Source organism: Ostrinia furnacalis, unplaced genomic scaffold (genome assembly GCF_004193835.3).
Source record: "Ostrinia furnacalis isolate ACB-3 unplaced genomic scaffold, ASM419383v2 OfSCF0260, whole genome shotgun sequence".
In the NCBI taxonomy this organism is placed as follows: Eukaryota; Metazoa; Arthropoda; class Insecta; order Lepidoptera; family Crambidae; genus Ostrinia; species Ostrinia furnacalis.
In genome coordinates, this window is record NW_021130499.1 from 51,379 (window position 1) to 70,834 (window position 19,456).

At 36.2% G+C, this 19,456-nt stretch overlaps 1 protein-coding gene across 2 annotated transcripts in view; it reads right to left on the reverse strand.

Annotated features, from left to right (window-relative positions):
* Window positions 1-19,456, reverse strand: part of LOC114357937 (beta-1,4-N-acetylgalactosaminyltransferase bre-4-like) — a 92,626-nt gene that overhangs the window by 11,217 nt on the left and 61,953 nt on the right. For both annotated transcript variants that reach the window (XM_028311762.1, XM_028311753.1), the window contains exon 2: window positions 1,628-1,722. The gene's annotated coding sequence lies outside the window, so the exon portion shown is untranslated. The remainder of the gene's footprint in view (window positions 1-1,627; window positions 1,723-19,456) is intronic.

Here is a 19,456-nt window from a genome sequence, read left to right on the forward strand (position 1 = left end):
GACGCGCGCGATAAAGTTTTTCTGTGACAGACAAAATTCCATGCGGGCGAAGCCGTGGGCGGAAAGCTAGTCTATATCTATACTAATATTATAAATGCGAAAGTAACTCTCGTCTGTCGGTCTGTCTGTCTGTCTCGCTTTAACGCCTAAACCACTGAACCGATTTTAATGAAATTTCGCATAGAGATAGTTTGAATCCAGGGACGCGCGCGATAGTTTTTCTGTGACGACAAAATTCCACGCGGGCGAAGCCGCGGGCGGAAAGCTAGTATTTTATAAGGGAACATTTAAAATTATTAAAATAGCACATACTTATCACAACCACATAGGATGCTGCTATGTTTAGCTTAACTTCCTGTCATCTGTACCCACTCTATTACGTAGTGTCTACGCCATTGTCTGGCGCCATCAGACGCGTTGCGTCATCGGGCCTAAAAATAGCTGTTTTCAGGTGCTACATATGGTATTTGTGTGTATCTAAGCATATTGCGAACCTCCAGTTGAAGTTTTATGTACGCAAAACAAAACTGCTAAGTAAAGTAATATACTTTACTCCCACGCAGTTTATTCAATAATTTAGGCGGGAGGTCCTAAAATACAATAAGCTTTTTATATGCCCACCCAAGACATGACGGCTGCCGGTTATATGCCAATTTTATAGGTATTTCCTTTACGTGTTTGGATAGGTACCTAAGAAGTTTATTCTGTCCCAGATTTACGTACCAATACCCTGTTATTTGAAAAAGTAACGAGCAACGACGATTTCAAAATTCATACGAACGCAAACAATCGTAAAAACATATCCCATTGCTTTTGTGTGGAAAGCAAACAAATTAATTATGTACGGAGAGTTTGTAAAATGTGGTTTTCGTTTCGTTTGACTGTTTATTTCTCTCGTAAATGTTGTGGTCAGTTTATTCGGCTTCGTTACGACGATTGAAAGCATTATTGTGACTTGTTTGAAGTTTAATTAAGCACTAAACAAGTAGGTTAGTGGAAAATTTGCCACATTTGTCTTTTAAGATACACCACTATTAAACAAACATTTTCTCAGCTATACAATTTTTTTTTAGCAGTATTTACAGTTTACAGCACATCAGATTATTCCTTTTATCATTTTCCAAAATCTCACTTAATATTAGGTAGGTACTACTGCGTCGTGCTTAGGTTCACATACCATTGTTTGCAAAGCAGTCTACACACAGATGCCGCCGAATTGACGCCATGTTAATTTGAAAAATGCCCTACTTTATGCTCCAACGATGTCACCGAATGACCCAAGCCACTAGCTGCCGACATGATGGCGACACCGATGTGCAACCGCCTTATAATGGACGCCATGTTTATTGTCTCGTCAATATTAAAGTCTTTATTGGTTAGAAAGTTAAGACTTTCCTTACTATGAAAGGATATACTAATAAAGTTTTTCAGCAGACATGTTAACACGTCCCACGACGTGGAAAAGTTGTTATCCGTTCTTTTATTTTGTAAACCGTGTCGATATTAATTATGTCTTCTTTTTTGTACTGATTCATTAACAAGAATTTCGAATTGGCACGAATCCCGATCACCTATTTTCTAATGATACTTAATAATAAAACATTAAAAAATTATTAAAGTTACGAACCTTGGGCTGAGGAGAGGATAAGGAAGGAGCCCGGTGGAAATGTCCCATTCTCTTCACTGGCCGCTGGTAGACCGGCTCGCCTTTGAGTTCATGATCTGTAACAAACAAATAATAAATTAATAAACTAGGCGAACTTAAACGAACTCGCACAGGCCTTAAGTGGAGAAGGTGGACTACAGTACTATCGGGGACTCGGACGCCTTGACACCTTAAGGGCCTAAATTGTTTGCACACACACGCTCGATTAAGCTACGCCCCCATTCATTCATGTTTCGGGTCTAAGCACCGTCGGCGCACCACTGTAGATGTTTGCCCTTGCAAACCAAGCTCTATGTAAAGCGTATAGGATTGAGTATTGCTTAGCTTACCCGCATCCGTAGCGCTCGTTTGGCAACGTCGCATTTTAGTAAATTTGAAACCCAATAAAGAATCGCTACAAAATATTATATGGGGCTTCGTGTAAAAATTGAACTAGCGATTGCCCGCTCGGGTCACAAAATTGCTATCGCACGAGCCGAGGCAACTGTGCAATTTCCTGAGAAAAAAGTAGCCCTTTCTATAATTATTGTTGATATTAAGATTGTAAATCTCATGATATAAATTTAGCTAGTTAAGGCGAGAAATGCAAAATCATACAGTCACTTTCGAATTTTACTTGTTTAATAGGTATTTAATTTATTCGGAACTTATAATTTATAAACTATATGTTATCGATAGTGTCCGACCGAATATGGATTTTCAGCCGAAAACGGAAACGAAAACGAAGCTTCGGCTGCAGTCTCATTTTCGGCCGAAAACGAAAACGAAAACGAAAATGACCTTCAACTCTCAAATTTCAATCTGAAATTATGTAAAAACTTTGAAAACCGTTAATGTTTTGACCAAAAACATAATGATGTTTGACAGTTGTTTTTGATAAGGATTGATTAAAGAAAACCGGCATTAAAACACAAAAAATTGAATTATGAATTCTTAGTAGAATATTATTTCCGGTGTATATTGAAATATTGGGAAGTGAAGAAGAAATAAAGGGTGCAGTGGGAATTTTGCAACTTCAAAAATGATTCATACAAATAAATTAAAGATTTTTTATTATTTATTACTAATGCAAACTGGAGTTTAACAATGCGGATTTATTTTTTTATAGGCAATATCTTTTAAATGATGCCCGTTTTACTATAGGCACTCTCACAGCCTTACTTTCGCAACTATGCGAGAGCAAATCGCGCTAATAATTTTCCTGCAACTTCACGGCGGATATTTTCTTACAGAACCTGAATTATTTAAGGATTGTTTTGCTGTAAACTTTTGACTTGAGATATCCCCACAAGAAAAAGTCGCATGGTGTGAGATCTGATGACCGAGGCGGCTAGAAAAAATAGTCCTCAGTGTCTCCATCGAGGTACTCTCCGTGTGTGGTGAGACACCTTCTTGCTGTGCAGCAAGACACATCGACCAGTGACTCATGGCGTATTTCAAATCCGCATTAGACTCTATTTTGAAACAATTAAACTTAATGAAAACTCTTTGGTTTTATTTGTATTCAATTTTGAACTTGGAAAATTTTCGCTGGACACCCTTTACAATGTAACCTCACTTCAAAACTTCAAAAGAGTGTGACAATACCGCGTCCGTTCAAGTCTGATTGGAACCATGAGTGCATCAGATTCACTCCGATAAACGTCACCATCTTATTCACGTATTTCTGATATTCGGTTTGGCCGAAGCTTCGGCTGGTTTTTGGCCGAAAACGAAAATATGGCCGAATGTCCATTTTTTGGCCGAAAATGGCCGAAAACGAAAACGAAAACGAATATTCGGTCGGTCACTAGTTATCGAATTAATTAGGAAATAGTTAAGGAATATTTGTGGCTTAAAAACAATTATTGTAAGATCTGGCTACATAATAACTTTCTTAAATCCTTGAATGTAAATAAAGGTTTCTATTTATTTTTAATACATTAGCAACTTTTTTTTTCCGTTTAAAAGAAACACTTATCTACGTTATTACAATTTAATACAATTATTGTAACTAGGTAGCAATGATCCAGGTAATTGGTTATTATAAATATTATAATATTAAGTTAGTTTTATTTCAAATTAATTTTTTTATTGCACATTAAGTGTCTTTACACAAGGTTTTAAATCAATAAAAATTAAACTTCTAACTAAATAATACTTAAACAGTTAACAATGTATAGATAGATAAGTTTGTAATTAAATATAAGAATTAAGAATTATTTTGAAAGGCCATGATTCAGTCATCGCGCGGAGGTCAATAAAAAGGCAATCAAACAGTCCAATTACTAGCACGGGTCAACACAAAACAAAATCAATCGGTTAGGGATCACAAAACTTCACAAAAAACAAAGGAGAGAATATGTCGACAGTTCGCCAAAGCAAAAAGCAGACAGACCTCGTATAAAAATACAATATTAAAAAAATACATATTATCTATTTGTTTGTAACCAAATCTATTATTAAAATTCTAAAGCTGAGTTGCACCATCTTACTTTAACTTTGACAAACGTCAAAAATCTGTTAAACTCCATACAAAAAGCACCGGTTACCGTTATAGCTACGGTCAAAGTTAGGTGGTGCAACTCAGCCTAAAACTAAGAAAGATTGAAGAAAAAGAAACATTTCGTTTTAAACCTTAATCGTATGACAATAAAGTGCACAATGGTATTTCGTATTGCAACCTAAGCCCTGATTGTCTCTTATTGGTCGTAGTAAAAATATAGTAAAATGCGTAACCAATTAGAGACGGGGTGAGCACGTGACCGGAGCGATGCGCTTACGCTAAAATTTCTACAAAGTGGTCAGGCGGAAGAGTCCCCGATTACAATCGACTGAAAAGACAAGGCATTCCCAGTCTCGCCCAAAGATTTGTAGACTGAGCCAGGAAGAGAGTTTGCTGGAAAAAGATCAGCAATTGATTGGCTCTCGAAGACAACATAAAACTTAGGACATGTAGCTCCAGCCAAACAATTGGCTTATTGTTTTCGAACAGATTGCCATAGGGCAGAAAATACATTAAAAAAAACGACAGATTATTCGACTATCACGTGAAACTCTTAAGTGGTCGCATGAAACCGCTGTAACAATTGATTCCTATTGTGTCTCGATTCGCTGGTACTTGAAGGATTACACAAGATTTTGAACAAAAATCGGCTCTTAAAGCATTAAACGCCGCCGTAGTGACCGACCCAAATAATTATTAGATTTTTTACTGTGTCTAATTTCTTGGCAGGTAAATGCTTAAATATACACACGTCATTCAATAACTTTTGTATTTTAATCTATTTGATAGAGTAGGTTCAAACAAATAATATATTTTAGTTAACTGTTAACCACATTCGAAAATGTAACTGAATTAACGGACACTTAACCGCTAACAATTTAAATATTGGTCAGTTTTCACTAACGAGTTAATTCTAGTCGGTCATTATACAACATTCTCGATAAGATTAAACGTTCAACGATAAAATACAAAAAATCCTTTTGAGCTCAGTAATACTTATCTAAAGTTAAATATTTAACTTAAGCGTAATTTTAATAAACGATTACGAGAACCTACGAGTGAATTTCTCTTCAATATTTATTTCGAAATTAAAATTTTGAAAGATCGTAACACATCGTAATCGTCTTTAATTTCAATTATTTTATAATTGAAATTAAAGACGATTACGATGTGATTAAATATCGATTCGTTTTAAAATATTTTTCTGGGGAAATTTATGGATATGAAGTAGATTAATGAAGATTAAACACAGATAAATTTCTTCAATACAAATAACGGCGTAGTCCTTTCAAGGCAGCCAGGTAAAAGGCCCTATTTTCGGCAAATAGATTATTTACGAGCGCCAAATAAGCACAAAACGTGCCTACTTTGTATGTACTCTATTCACTTTGAAAAATGTTAGACCATTTCGTACATTCCAAGACAAAATACACGCCGTGTATCGTGTACAGTCTGCTCCAATAAATAGAGTCTCTATTTATGAGATTTGAAAATATGCTGTCAACATTAATTTAATTGACTTTTACAATGATATTGCAAATCAAATTCTTTATTATACTATCTAACCTCAAGAATTGATTTAAACTACGGAATAAATAAAGCAACATTTTGCTGACCAACTACGTAATGTTTCCGAGGACAATTTTTTGAGCGTCAACACGAAACATGTCACGGGTCCCATGTCACTGAAGGACAGTTCGGAGCAGTTTGGTAGCGTTGCTGCAACACGTAGAAACTGAGTAGCACGGGACATCTGTCCCATGTGTATCCGGGACATACATGTGAATAGAAAAGTTATCGAGTGGCGACAACGGGCCGGAATTGCCGGAAAACGTATGGGCAGGACCCCCACTAGGTGGACCAACGATCTGGTGAAGGTCGCGGGATGAACCTGATGCGGGCAGCGCAGGACCGGTCATTATGGAAATCCTCAGGGGAGGCCTTTGTCCAGCAGTGGACGTCATTTGGCTGAAAAGACCGAACGTATTCGGGGCATTAGCCGTACCTACTTGTCTGTTATTTCTGATGCGGACTGTACAGGTCGTGTATCGTGTAAGAACCATACAGCATGGGTCCCACGTGGGTGTTTTGGGTGATATCGTCGATTTTTTATCATAACGATATGAGGAACAACTTGCGGAATTGCTGTACTTCCTCGTCGTTTATGGATGTAGTTTGTACAGTTATTTTTTGCGACGCTTTCAGGGCTTTTATATTTTATTATCTAAGTAACATAAAACATCCTTTAATCATACAGGAAAATAAATTATGCATTTCTATTCTACCATTTCTTTCTCTCTTTCTACATATTTTCATACAAAAATGCTAACGATATTTTATAATAAACAAATGAGATACTAACGTTAGACAGTCGACAATCTGTTTGATATTTCCCTTATAATATTTACAAGTTGCTCGTTTCTATTGGCATTGACCGTTATTGGAAAGAATTTTCCTCAATCGCTTACCACTCACCAAAGCGTTTGCGAAGCGAAAGCGAAATGTTGTCAAAGCCAACTAAAGTCAAAGTCAAAGTCAAAATTTCTTTATTTGTTTAGACTAATAAATAGTTCTTACAAATCGTCATAAAATATGCTCTTAAGGAGCCTCTACATGTCTCATAATCTTTTTACCCTACCAGCGCTTCGAGACCAACATTTGGCAAGTGCTGAGAAGAAGCGCCGCAACAAACTCAGTCACCACTGTCTGCCGGTTAATATAAATAAATAGAAATAGCAGTAGTAGGTACATTCGATTCAGGAGCAGTTCACTGAATTTACCATGCATTCTTGCATGGTGTTTCATAAGAATGGGTAGGTATACAAGATTGCGTGGTATATTAAACAAGGTAGTGACGTGCTAATATCTAGACTTACATATTAAGATACTAGTAGAAATGACTCGCATACATAAATTTGAATAACTTGGATTGACCAGTCCCCGAAAGCAGCGCCTGTTCACAGACATGACGAGTGAACCAGCCATCGCTTCACTCGACCATATTAGAGGGAATGTAACGACCCGCCTCACTACGCCACCACCCCAGAGACATTTTAGTGAGAATGACAATGCCAAGTTATCTCTTTAAAAAAAACTAATAATAAAGCTAAGTAACAGTCTAGATTGAGAAGCATGACACTATAACATTTGAGAAATTATTATTAGTTTATACAATATTACTTTTCATTTTAATTCTTTTTAGTGCGAGCATGAGAGGACCATAATCCTACTCCCAGGATGACTTATCATTAAGAAAATCTCGAGTTGTATAATAGGCTTTTTTAAGCATGTGATCTTTAACTATACCTTTAAATTTATTATACGGTAGCTCTTTATATTTATCAGGGACTTTGTTATAAAAATGGATACCTTGTCCCATAAAAGTGGCAAACACTTTATTAAGTCTAAAAGCGGGTATAGCCAATTTATTTTTATTTCTAGTGTTAATTTGGTGAATATCACTTTTCTTTTTGAATTCGTTAATATTTTGTTGAATAAATAGAATACAGTTTAAGATGTATTGTGAAGCGGCCGTGAGAATGCCAATTTCTTTAAACTGTTGGCGGGAAAATACGACAAACCGTCCAACAAAAGGTACGTAAATCAATATAACGAAACACTCATACAGAATGTATTTGTTTTGTGGAAACAACGTTTCATTACATAGAAAATGTGGCTTATGTCCACAAACAAATATTTACGTACAAAATACCAGGGTTCAGCATGTGTTTCGATGTTGTTTTAGTATGGGCATTTTGTTTATATTTCATACGGCCTCGAATATGTGGTTAATTATAGGTACAATGCAATTTTATGGCTGCATCGACCTTGTTTTCACGTTTATTTACCCACCCACCATATACAAACAATATCAGCTAGAGATGGGAATATTTCGAATGAAGTTGGACAGTACGGAATTCGAAATCGTATTTTCAGTCACAAGATGACGTCACTATGGTATGGTCCTGTCACTCACCATTGACGTCAAAGGGTAATCGCAATCGCAAATACGACAGCCCCCCTAGACAAAACGCACTTTTTGATCGAATCGAAAATCTAATCCGTCAAAACTCCATACAAAAAAGGGGCTTTTCGACCACTTTTCGACTGGTTTGCGATTATAATTTGCACTTTGTCTAGACCCACAGGCCTCGTTAAATAATGAAATAGAACATCATCATTTTGTTTGGTTGGATTCGAGTCTGGAAAAGATAATGAAGCTGCCTACGGGGAATCTAATTTGAAACCTTTAATCTATAAAGATGTCAATATTTCCATTAAAAACTTACTTAATGAGTAATCTTTATAATCTGATGTTTTTATCTGAATAAGTTCAAGATGCTTTATAAAATTAACATTCTAAAACGGATCTCTAAAATATAATACAAACGGCGAGTCCCCAAAAATCCCCCGTTCATTGAAGGGTTGGGTCATTTTCCGGATGACCGGGGTCATTCGGACCCGGGTTTTTTATGTCACGGACCCGGTACATTTGTCAATGGCTCGATAATGTACGCTCTCGTCGATTCGGATGAAAATGGCGCTATTTATATTACAAACGCGGGACTTTGGTATACTTGGTTAAAAGCATTTATTTGTATGCTTGTATAGCATGCACACACACGCCTTTTTCGGGGAATTGGACACTAAGCGATGAGAAAAAGGTTCTTTTTACTACTCTTGATAACCGATACCTATGAAGGTACACTTTGAGAAAAAAAGTTAAGGCTGGGTTGCATCATCTTACTTTTAACTCAGACAAACGTCAAAAATCTGTCAAACTCCATACAAAAACCACCGGTTATAGTTAGGGTCAAAGTTATGTGGTACAACTCAGCCTAAGATGAAAATGTACTAGATCATTTCATAGTCAATTTATGGCTCTACAAGTTAACTATTACGTTTAGCGTACTAACCGTACTAGCATAATACCAACCATTACTTTTATTTCGTCGTATGCTTATTTCAAACTTTTTTAATAGAATCGCGTCCTGTCACTACTACCTAGGCACTGTCTATTAGCCTTAATTGACCACAAAACATCCTTTTTGTAATTGAACTATTTTTCTTTTAAAAACTTCGTGTGAACTAGCAGACAAAAGCAAATCAACTGAATAGAAAAAATGCGTCAGAAAGTAACAACAGGTAATGAAAAAGGCAATTACTTAAATAGAATATGCCCAGCCAACAATGTACTAATTCATTAGATAGCAACAGAATGATTATTAATTTCATATGAAGGCAATGTTCTTTAATATAGGGACATTTTAATAGATGCATTCATTCATTAACCATCCAGTAGCTCATTGCGTAAGTATACCTTCTTTTTTAATTGGAGTTCTATCCCGCGTGGGATTTTTAATTAATTTAATTAACCCTTTTGGTAAATACCATCAAAGATCCTTTGAAATCCTTTTGTAGAGATTAAATAAATGTATATTATGGAATAGGTAGACTAGAAAGAAGAATGAAGGAGGTAGCTAGGACTTTTGAAATAAGGCAAGTGATGCTTCAATAACTTTTTTGGTGCTGGCCACTAGTATTAGATCGCATATCAAAAGGTCTGATAAGCGAAATTTCGTTCGTTTCAGACTCAGCCAAATGACGTCCACTGCTGGACAAAGGCCTCCCCCGAGGATTTCCATAATGATCGGTCCTGCGCTGCCCGCATTCAGGTACTTCCCGCGACCTTCACCAGATCGTCATTCCACCTAGTGGGGACCTGCCCACACTACGCGTTCCGTCCAGTGGTCACCAAGTTTCCATGTAATACTAAATAAAGTACAGTTTCAGATGTAAAAGATTACTTACTTCTTGGAGAAGGAACTGTGTATTTCAGTTCTAAGAATTGTGTTTATTACGAGAAAAGCTTATTATTGTTTATTTATTTAATACAAAGCGAAAATCCAAAGAGAAAAATGCGAGCAATAAAATAATATTTCAAGAAAACTTCTTCAAATATATTAGACAGTTCCCGGGGTAGGTACCATGAAAAATTTCCGAGTTAATTTAAAATAATATTTCTACGTTATTTCATAGCGTGGACGTGACGCGGTTCGTAAGAAGTCACCTTCTTGAGATTTTTATTTTAAGTTTGGTTGTTTTTAAGTTTGTACTCTATTTTTGGAGTCTCTAGAATCTAGATGAAACTAATTACTTGAGTCTAAGGTAACCTAACGAATTCTATACGATGCAGGTGCTGAAATATTATAAATCTAGCTTCAGTTATGCACAATGCACATGTATGCACAGTAGTGTGTTGTTTGCCTCTAAAACAAGAAGTGATTGGTTCAAATATGGTGCACATGTTTTTTAAGATTGACAGTCAGAAAATAGGGTTCCGTTTTGAGTACAGTCTTATTATAATATAATTAGGTATCTGTAAATGTAAATATACATAGGTAGTGCATTAAATAAAATACCAATTACAGACATGAAATAGAGCAGTTGCTACGTTAATATAATAGTTCTCTTTACATAATCTGTTATTGTTATTACGAAAATTAAAGTGGAAAAGAACAAAAACATCCATTTTTATAACAATATCTCCATTTAAATAACGCTATTAATCACTAAGTCGACAACAAGGCGACATTTAATATCTTGGCATTACCGTAATTTAAAAGTTGGAAAAATAACTACACAAAGGAATAGCTTGTACTAAAGCGATTATGACGTGGCATTTTCCAGGCTTTGAAGGTTATGGCGATCATATTTAATCTGATTAACTACCCTCCGTAATAGCCTTACTCCCACATAGCCCTCTTAGGTACGAACTCAGGTATAATCTCCAGAGGCGATTATTTGATTGCCTTTAAAACATTAACTGAAAGGACAGAAAGTGTGTATTAGTGTGCTTCAACGCGTCGACTTAGGAATTTAATTAAATGTTGAAGTTACTTTGATAATTTGAGCCATCATCTGTAATGTAACGAGATTTACTCTATTAGTTTATTTGTTAGTTTGTTGTTTTCAGGCTTTCAACTTTGATGAGTTTTGGTAGAACAGGTTTAAGTTCGCAAATAAAAACTTGAAGGATTGAAATAGGGGATTAAAGTTCGTTTAGAATATTTAGGCTGAGTTGCACCACCTTATTTTAAGCGTAACAATAACAATAACCGGTGATTTTTGTATGGAGTTTAACAGATTTTTGACGTTTGTCAAAGTTAAAGTAAGATGGTGCAAACTCAGCCTTAGTTTTTAGGTTTAAGTTCGTTTAGAATATTTATGGTAACCAATTTTCATAAATAATATTCATTAATTGGTAGGAACAAAAGGGTGTTTTAGATAAGATTTCGCGCCTGTGCCCTAACGATTTAAGTCCTGTCAATCGGCAAACGGCAATACGATAGCCATACTTGACAGCCTAGTCAAATTATTTCAAATAGAAAATGCTATCACACCGTTCAAAAATCTTCAAAACTTTCAGATCGTACAACTTGTTGACCAATTTTTCATTTTGCCAAAGGAAATTCACCCTAAACAACAGGGTTTAATAACGTGCGCGAGACAGGTGATAACTCATGCGAGTAGGATGGAACTCCTGCGTCGGCATCCCTAGCGCATACTTCACGTAACTTCAATGTACACTTGTACAGTCGTCGGGAGAACATCTGACTACATATTTCTAAGGCTGTGTTGCACCATCTTATTTTAAATGTAACAAACGTCAAAAATCTGTCAAACTTCATACAAAAAACACCGGTTATCGTTATAGTTACGGTCAAAGTTAGGTAAAAATATCTTAAATAGACATCTCACGCTACTCGGTTAGGTATTAAAATAAATGCTTATTAATCTTTAATAGAGTTTCTAAGTGCTAATCAACTGTGAAGTTTATTTGCAGATATCCAGAACCAATTAAGTAGTTTTGAAGAAAATGCTAGCTTTAATAGTTTGACTCAAAGTTAGAAGCCAGTTACGAAGTTAAAAGTAATATTTTAGAAAAGTTGTATCATAGAGTTTCTAACATCTTTATACTAATAAGCTAGTTTGCCGTAACGATAGTTGGTTGCAAACCAAAATACTCATATTAATATCAATTTTCGTCATTATTGGACAAAAACAATAATTTCAGCTACTGATAAAGTAAACATTGCTACTGAAGAAGAAATCAAATAAAAACAACACTAACAAGTTTTGATGTTCTACGAACAGGAATGACTGAATATACCTTGGGGCACGATAGCAAAGAATCAATCACAATCAAATAAATAACTTCAGGAGTTGTGTTTATTCCCATTTGGTGCCTGTAATCGTGGGGTAACAGAAAAGATACCAGGCACCAGCCCATATGTTGTCCCGAAGTGGTGGTACGGCAAGCTGGATTTGGGACGTGTACAAGCGCCCTGGAAAGGGCCTAACGGCCGAATACTGAAACACTACTCAAATCTGTCACTCAGCTGACGGGCTCCTAAATTTAAGTATCCTTCAATTTTAAATGGTATTCTCAAACGCCACTCAACAGATTTGAAGCCGTGATCAGCTAAGCAGCTCTCAAATGTTTATATAATGGCAACATTTACCAAAAAAAGTATGTTTTCATTTACACAAATGATAACTTTACGTTTTTTATCCATTACACGCAGCATCGTTTGGTTATGTATTGTCTTTTATGGAAATATACTCAATCAACTTAACATAGAACAGTTTATATTTAGTTTCTATTATATATAAATGTCGTTTTATCATATAAAAAAATTAATGCTTGCATTTTTATTTAATTAAAAAAATAATTTTAAAGGTGATACTTTTTATTGTTGAAATCTATTAAGTGGCGATCGTGGACCGAAACGTAACCACAATTGACATTTATCATTGTTGACAGCAGAGCATCAAATTGACAAATCAACAACTCTTGGAAATGCTGCTATATGCGATGTCCCCATATTCCTCAGAAATAGGCATGTTTATGTAAAGCGATTTCATAGCAGCTATTTTGGTTGTTACTTTGTGCACTAGTACGATGCACAGTTGGCTGTTCGATGTGGAAGATATCACCTAGTACACGTTCATAACTTCCCGTTGCGTAGAACAGTAGGGTTATAATAAGTATTTGGTCCACTGGTTGTATGGCGTTTGGTGAGGGGTTTCAAAGAGCTTCCAAATTATGAATCCAGAAACAACACCTTTTCTTTAGAGACGCGGAACCTCGCTCGGAATTGCACGTCATTATAATAATATTTTTCAATAGCGTTCAGCCTTATTGCGTTCCTGCGATTTGATCTTGGTATTTCCTCGAGGCTCAAAAGAAATGATAACGATGACACACATTATTTACCACTATTTAGGTCGATTTAGGTATAAGAATAGGATTTAAGATACCGCGCAAGCACTCTAACGGCCGAATACNGAAGAATTTTGTAATTTATTGTGTAACTTAAAAAATAATTGAGATAGATTTTTTTCCTTATTTTTCCTAAAGTAGTTATGACTATGTCCATCCTGCGGCGCCGGCTTATCCTTGAATTTTGGGACACGTTGACTTTTCGGATAGATCCAGTTAATTCTGTAACCTATTACTGATATCGTTTGAAAGAGATCGTGAAGCACTTTCAAGATCAGTAAGCAGTTTTTCGATATCTTGTGTAGTTTAGAAATAATCAAATGAGATCACTTATCGTTTCCACCCTGTATTAATAGCACTCACAGTGAACTGCTCACTAGTCTGCACTCAATAATCAAATCAATAAATAATTATAAAAAAAATATAAATAAACATACGCACAGTGTGTTATGGGACTGTATAAACGGACATTCTCATTGATTTGATGAAACGTATAGAGCTCAGTTATACAAACATGATAGTAAAACTCCCGTTTGAAAATTCCATGTAGTTTTCGCGGTATCAAAATTCAAAGTTACCTATTTTTTTACTTCAAAATTATGCAAAAATATTCTCACTTGTTAACTAATAACATTTAATTCAGAATTGTTATAATACTTCATAGAGCTCTTAAAACTACACGTAATAAGCGTATTAAGTGCTTCGTAAACGTATTCAGTTAATTAGGAAAAATGATTTTAGTGATTTTTGTTTTTATTTTTTTTCTCAATTATACCTTAATATATGCAAACATTTTTAATTGCAAGATATAGTCTGATATTTAATCTAATTGTATAAAAAAATGAGCTTTAAATTCCGTGATATATTTGAGGAAAATCAAATTGAAAATATGCGCCATATAGAATTGTAAATTTCCCATCACTTTTTAATAGCAATATATCTTTTGGGTGTTTAAATATCATCAGCTCGATTGTACCAAATTATTGTATTGACATTCGATTTACAATAATAGAAACTAAAAATAAACTGTTCTATGTTAAGTTGATTGAGTATATTTCCATAAAAGACAATACATAACCAAACGATGCTGCGTGTAATGGATAAAAAACGTAAAGTTATCATTTGTGTAAATGAAAACATACTTTTTTTGGTAAATGTTGCCATTATGTAAACATTTGAGAGCTGCTTAGCTGATCACGGCTTCAAATCCGTTGAGTGGCGTTTGAGAATACCATTTAAAATTGAAGAATACTTAAATTTAGGAGCCCGTCAGCTGAGTGAAAGATTTGAGTAGCGTTTCAGTATTCGGCCGTCAAATTTAACAGCTGCTTAAGACGATTTGACAGTTGTTTGAGTAATGCTTAGCGTTGAATGGCGTTTCAGTATGCGAAAATTCATTTGAGTGGCGTTTAAGTGCAACTTAATTTGAGAGGTGCTTACAAATTGAGAACTGCTCAGATATTGTTTTGAGTATGCGAAATGTAAGTTTAGGAGCTGCTTAACTATTTGAGAAGCCGTCAAATATTTAAATGGCGTTTCAGTATTCGGCCGTAAGTGACTTTGACGGCGTTTTTTGAAATGACAAATAAAATAGTAAGGCTGGGTTGCACCATCTTATTTTAAGTTTAACAAACGTCAGAAATCTGTCAAAGTCCATACAAAATATCGTTATCGTTATAGTTACTGTTAAAGTTAATTGGTGCAACTCAGTCTTAGTTTTCTTCCTTCTGCTTGAAGATACTGAGCTAAATAAGGAATTTAAAAGCAAAAACACAAAATAAAAACACCAGATTTGTACACTGAAGTCTATGTGACAATTAATTAAAGCAGTGTTTTTCAACCTTTTTTATGACACGACCCCCCCGTATGAAAAAAATTTTGGCGACCCCCTGACCGTCCGCTTTTTTTCATGCATTTTATAATGTTGCAAAGATGTTTGTAGGGACCGAATACTTCAATCCATACAACATTTGCATAATTAGATTTCGGATTAATCTGTCTTTATAAGATTTTTTTTACTGAGGTAGTTTTTACGACCTTTCGCGACCCCCCTATAGAGGCTTCACGACCCCCCAGAGGGTCGCGACCCACAGGTTGAAAAACACTGAATTAAAGCATTAAAACAGAACAACTATGCTTTCCGTTCGACGTCTCTACAGAATCCTGCAACGTCTCCTAAATCGGTCTGTGGATTTTATTCTGTCAAGTCAGTTTACATAGAACAGACAACTGAATCAGCAATGCGGTCGGAACCTCCATTAATAACCCGAATACGCCAACGACAGTACGAGTACATGCAGATGCCGAACGAAGGCGTTCCTTTGTACAATCGACGGCGTATAGGGTTGCCAGATGGTCGGAATTCTCCCGATTTTTTGTATTTGTTCTCCCGACTCCCGGCAAAATATAAAATCTCCCATCCGATATTTAAAAAGTAGCGGCCGCCCGCGATTCGTACCCGTGGATCCCGTTTTACCCCCTTAGGGGTGGAGTTTAGTAAAACCCTTTCTTAGCGGATGCCTACGTCATAACATCTGCCTGCATGCCAAATTTCAGCCCGATCTGTCCAGTAGTTTGGGCTGTGCGTTGATAGATTCAGTCAGTCAACTTTGAGTTAAAATTATTTAGATTCCATCCAGCGACTTGGCCAAACAATATTACCGCACTTGACCTTGAAACAATAATATTGGTTGTTTTTAATTTATTTTTATTGTTTCTCCCAACCAAAATCCCAAAATACCGAAAAAAAATCTCCATACAATTGGGTCATTTGATCTGCCAACTCTAGCACATTAGACTTTACATTTTCGTTCCAAAATAGCACCTATCACAACGACATAAAGTAGCCCAGTGTTCAGCTCGATGTGCCGCCTGTACAAATTTACCCTCACAGATTAATGGGCCAGGACCTCCGCAGGTCATATGCCGCTGCGATTGCGTGGATTTTGCCATGAAAAAATACGAGTGAATTATGTAAGAATTTTGTGAGATAAAATATTTCCGTTTTTTTCCCAGCTTGTCGTATTCCAGCCTCATTGTAATATGTACAGTCGACGGCATGCATATCAGACACAGTCAAACAATTTCGGTGCCATATCATCTAATTCAGAACTACAGACATGTCAAAATGCCTAGCTTCTAGTGTCGTCTGTACAGCAGGGTCAAATATTATGTAGTTCATGAGGTCCAAAATAGTCAAAAAGTTAGCAACACGTCGTTGTTACAATTGAATAAGGTTGTGTCGTCTTTTTGGACATTTCGGGTACTGACTGTACAATCTTTTGATATGTCGGTAAACTTGGTTGGGCTCATTGTTTAAAAGTCTAGTCGCCGAGCACGTAAAATTTTGTCCAATGACCCCAAGCTACCCATCCTTATCGCTCGCGCGTAATTAAATTGCTGTGTGTAAGCAGTACTTTGAAAGAAATAAAAATAGCGCTCTCTACTACTGCGACTACGTTGGCACTTGGCAGGCAAGACTAATAGACTCGTATACACTTTCTTTGATAAAGACGCTAAGTGAAAAATGTATCACACACCGCTGGGTAAAAATGGCGGTCGTTTAATGGCTCAGCGGCGATTGCTGGGTGGCTGAGTGGCTGGCGGGAATTACACACACATAAATACTGCAGACATGGCCACTTCTAAGTAAGAGCCTTTACACGTGAAGATTTTTGCAATGTGGCTCTGATGTTGTGTGGCTTTTTCCCGCGGCTCCGCACGCATATAACCTTGAACTTCCGTCTCATCCCGTTATGCGGACAGTAGCGGCGTAAGGGGGGGGCGGTGGGGGCGGTCCGGCCCGGGTGCCAAGCATCAGGGGGTGACAAAAGTCGCGCAGATTAGTACTCACTGACGCATCTGCATGGCAAGGACGGTCGTGATGTCATGACAGGGGGGGTGCCCGCCCCGGGTGCCAACCTATGCTACGCCGCCACTGTATGCGGAGAAATTGGAAAACCCTTTCTTAGCGGATGACTTACTGAATAACTTTTACATTCGTACAAAATAATAGCAGAGGCTATTTTCCTAAAAAATCTTGTAGTCCGTCAGTTACATTATCAAAAAATATTGGACACGTATTTTTTCATTTGTCAATCAAACAAGTAATTACGAAGTTATGATGCGTTGAAGTTGCGCGTCACGTCACAAAGAGCTACACTTTTAAGCCTTCCTTGACGTCACGGGCCTCTTCTGAACTTTGGCGCGCTTTACGTCTTTAAATTTTCATTATTTTGAAAAAGTGAACAATACTAATAAATTGTCGAGCATTTTTTGATAACTGACGGACAAATTCTAACTCTTGCTTTTTTACCCAGGAAACATCCCTATCGGCCACAAATAACAGTCGGTTTACATTTTCAGGCTGCCAATTTTATTGCAATTAACTTTATCAATTTCCATTGAGTCCGCAGAAAAGAATCCCATAATGCCTTGGGAAAACTATTACAATATGTCTCTTCTAGTAAATTCAGTTGAAGTGCCGCCAGAATAGCACGGGCCCTACATACATTTGCGTTAACTTTCTCATGAAAATCTATCGAGTGAAACTTACTATTTTGACCAGAGGGTCTGTTATAGCCCACAGAATCACAGGATGGGGACGTTGACAGCACTTAGATTTCCAAATTAGTATCATTAAAAGTCATTTAATTTAATAGCACATTAAAAACAATATTTTAATTTGTTTTCTAAAATGAGTTCTAATAGCTTTAACGTCTATGAAATCATTAATTGAACTATGAAATTAATAGATAAGTCGGTCATTCAGCAATCAGCACCAAAAAGCAGTGAAGTAACTAACCTAATATCGTTTAAATACAGCATAAAAAGTAAGTATGCAGTCAAATGCATAAGAGCTATAATACGAACTTTGTGAAATTCTTGTCCATATCAAATAAACGACTTTGATACGATTTGATTTCAACGTTTTTTGTAAGATCTTTGTTGAACCCATAACCAACCGAGCAGAATGGGAAAAGGACGAAAGATTTTAAATTCAAAAACTTATTCTTTAAATTAGATTGAAACAAAAGGTTTGATAATGGAATTGTCGAATTCAACGCAGCGAACTTGGACAAAGGTGTGTCCTAACTCTGCCACAATGCGTCTCAAAGATAATTATAATTAACTTTCCCTTTGTTTATTTAAGACATTTCTTTTGTGGTGTATTGAGTGTTTTGAAAACTGGGGTACTGTTATCAGAATTTAGAATCAGTCATAAAAAGAAGGCGCGATTTTAGGACTACACATTAAGAAGAAGACACGTAAAATCTTGATTTGAATACTGAAATAGTATTGAACAAAAGACGTAAGACGTATCAGAAAAGTGGCCATTAAAGGCATGAATAAAGGTTTAAGTTTCGTATTAATAGAGCTCTGGTGGATAAATAAAAATAATTCCCTCATTTCCCATGAAAGAAAATAGTAAAGCGATAAACAAGTTGTATCTACTAATTATGACTCTATAATGTCGTAATCTAGTACTTATTTATAAATAATGTTTCAAAATTATGCAAAACTTTAGTTACGAGGGTACTTCTCATAATGATTTGTGAGTGCCGTTACAAAAGTTTGAGGGCGACGTAACTTTTTATGGGACCCTTACGGGGTCCAACGGGCTATAGAATAAAGGGTCCCGGATTACGATATGATCAATTTCGATATACAGCACGGTTTATAACCCGCTCCTTAGGACACGAGTCATTAAGCGCCAATGCCCACAATTTATTAGGCTTTATTAAGGAAAATAGAGAAAATGCATTATCCTAGTCCCTAGTGATAGACTGCGAACCGTTTTGGGCTGAGTATTATTAGGTCAAACCGTTAAAAATTATGAAAAAAGAATGTTATTTCTTTATTTCAAATATATTATATTATACAAGTACTACACATCAAACAGAGAATGGGCAGCAGCGCTCTCTGAAAAACATCAATCTTTTAAACGGCGATCTCCAACCCGCCTGCCAAGCGTGGAGATTATGGCAAAACCCTCCACTATAGTGTAGGAGGCTCATAG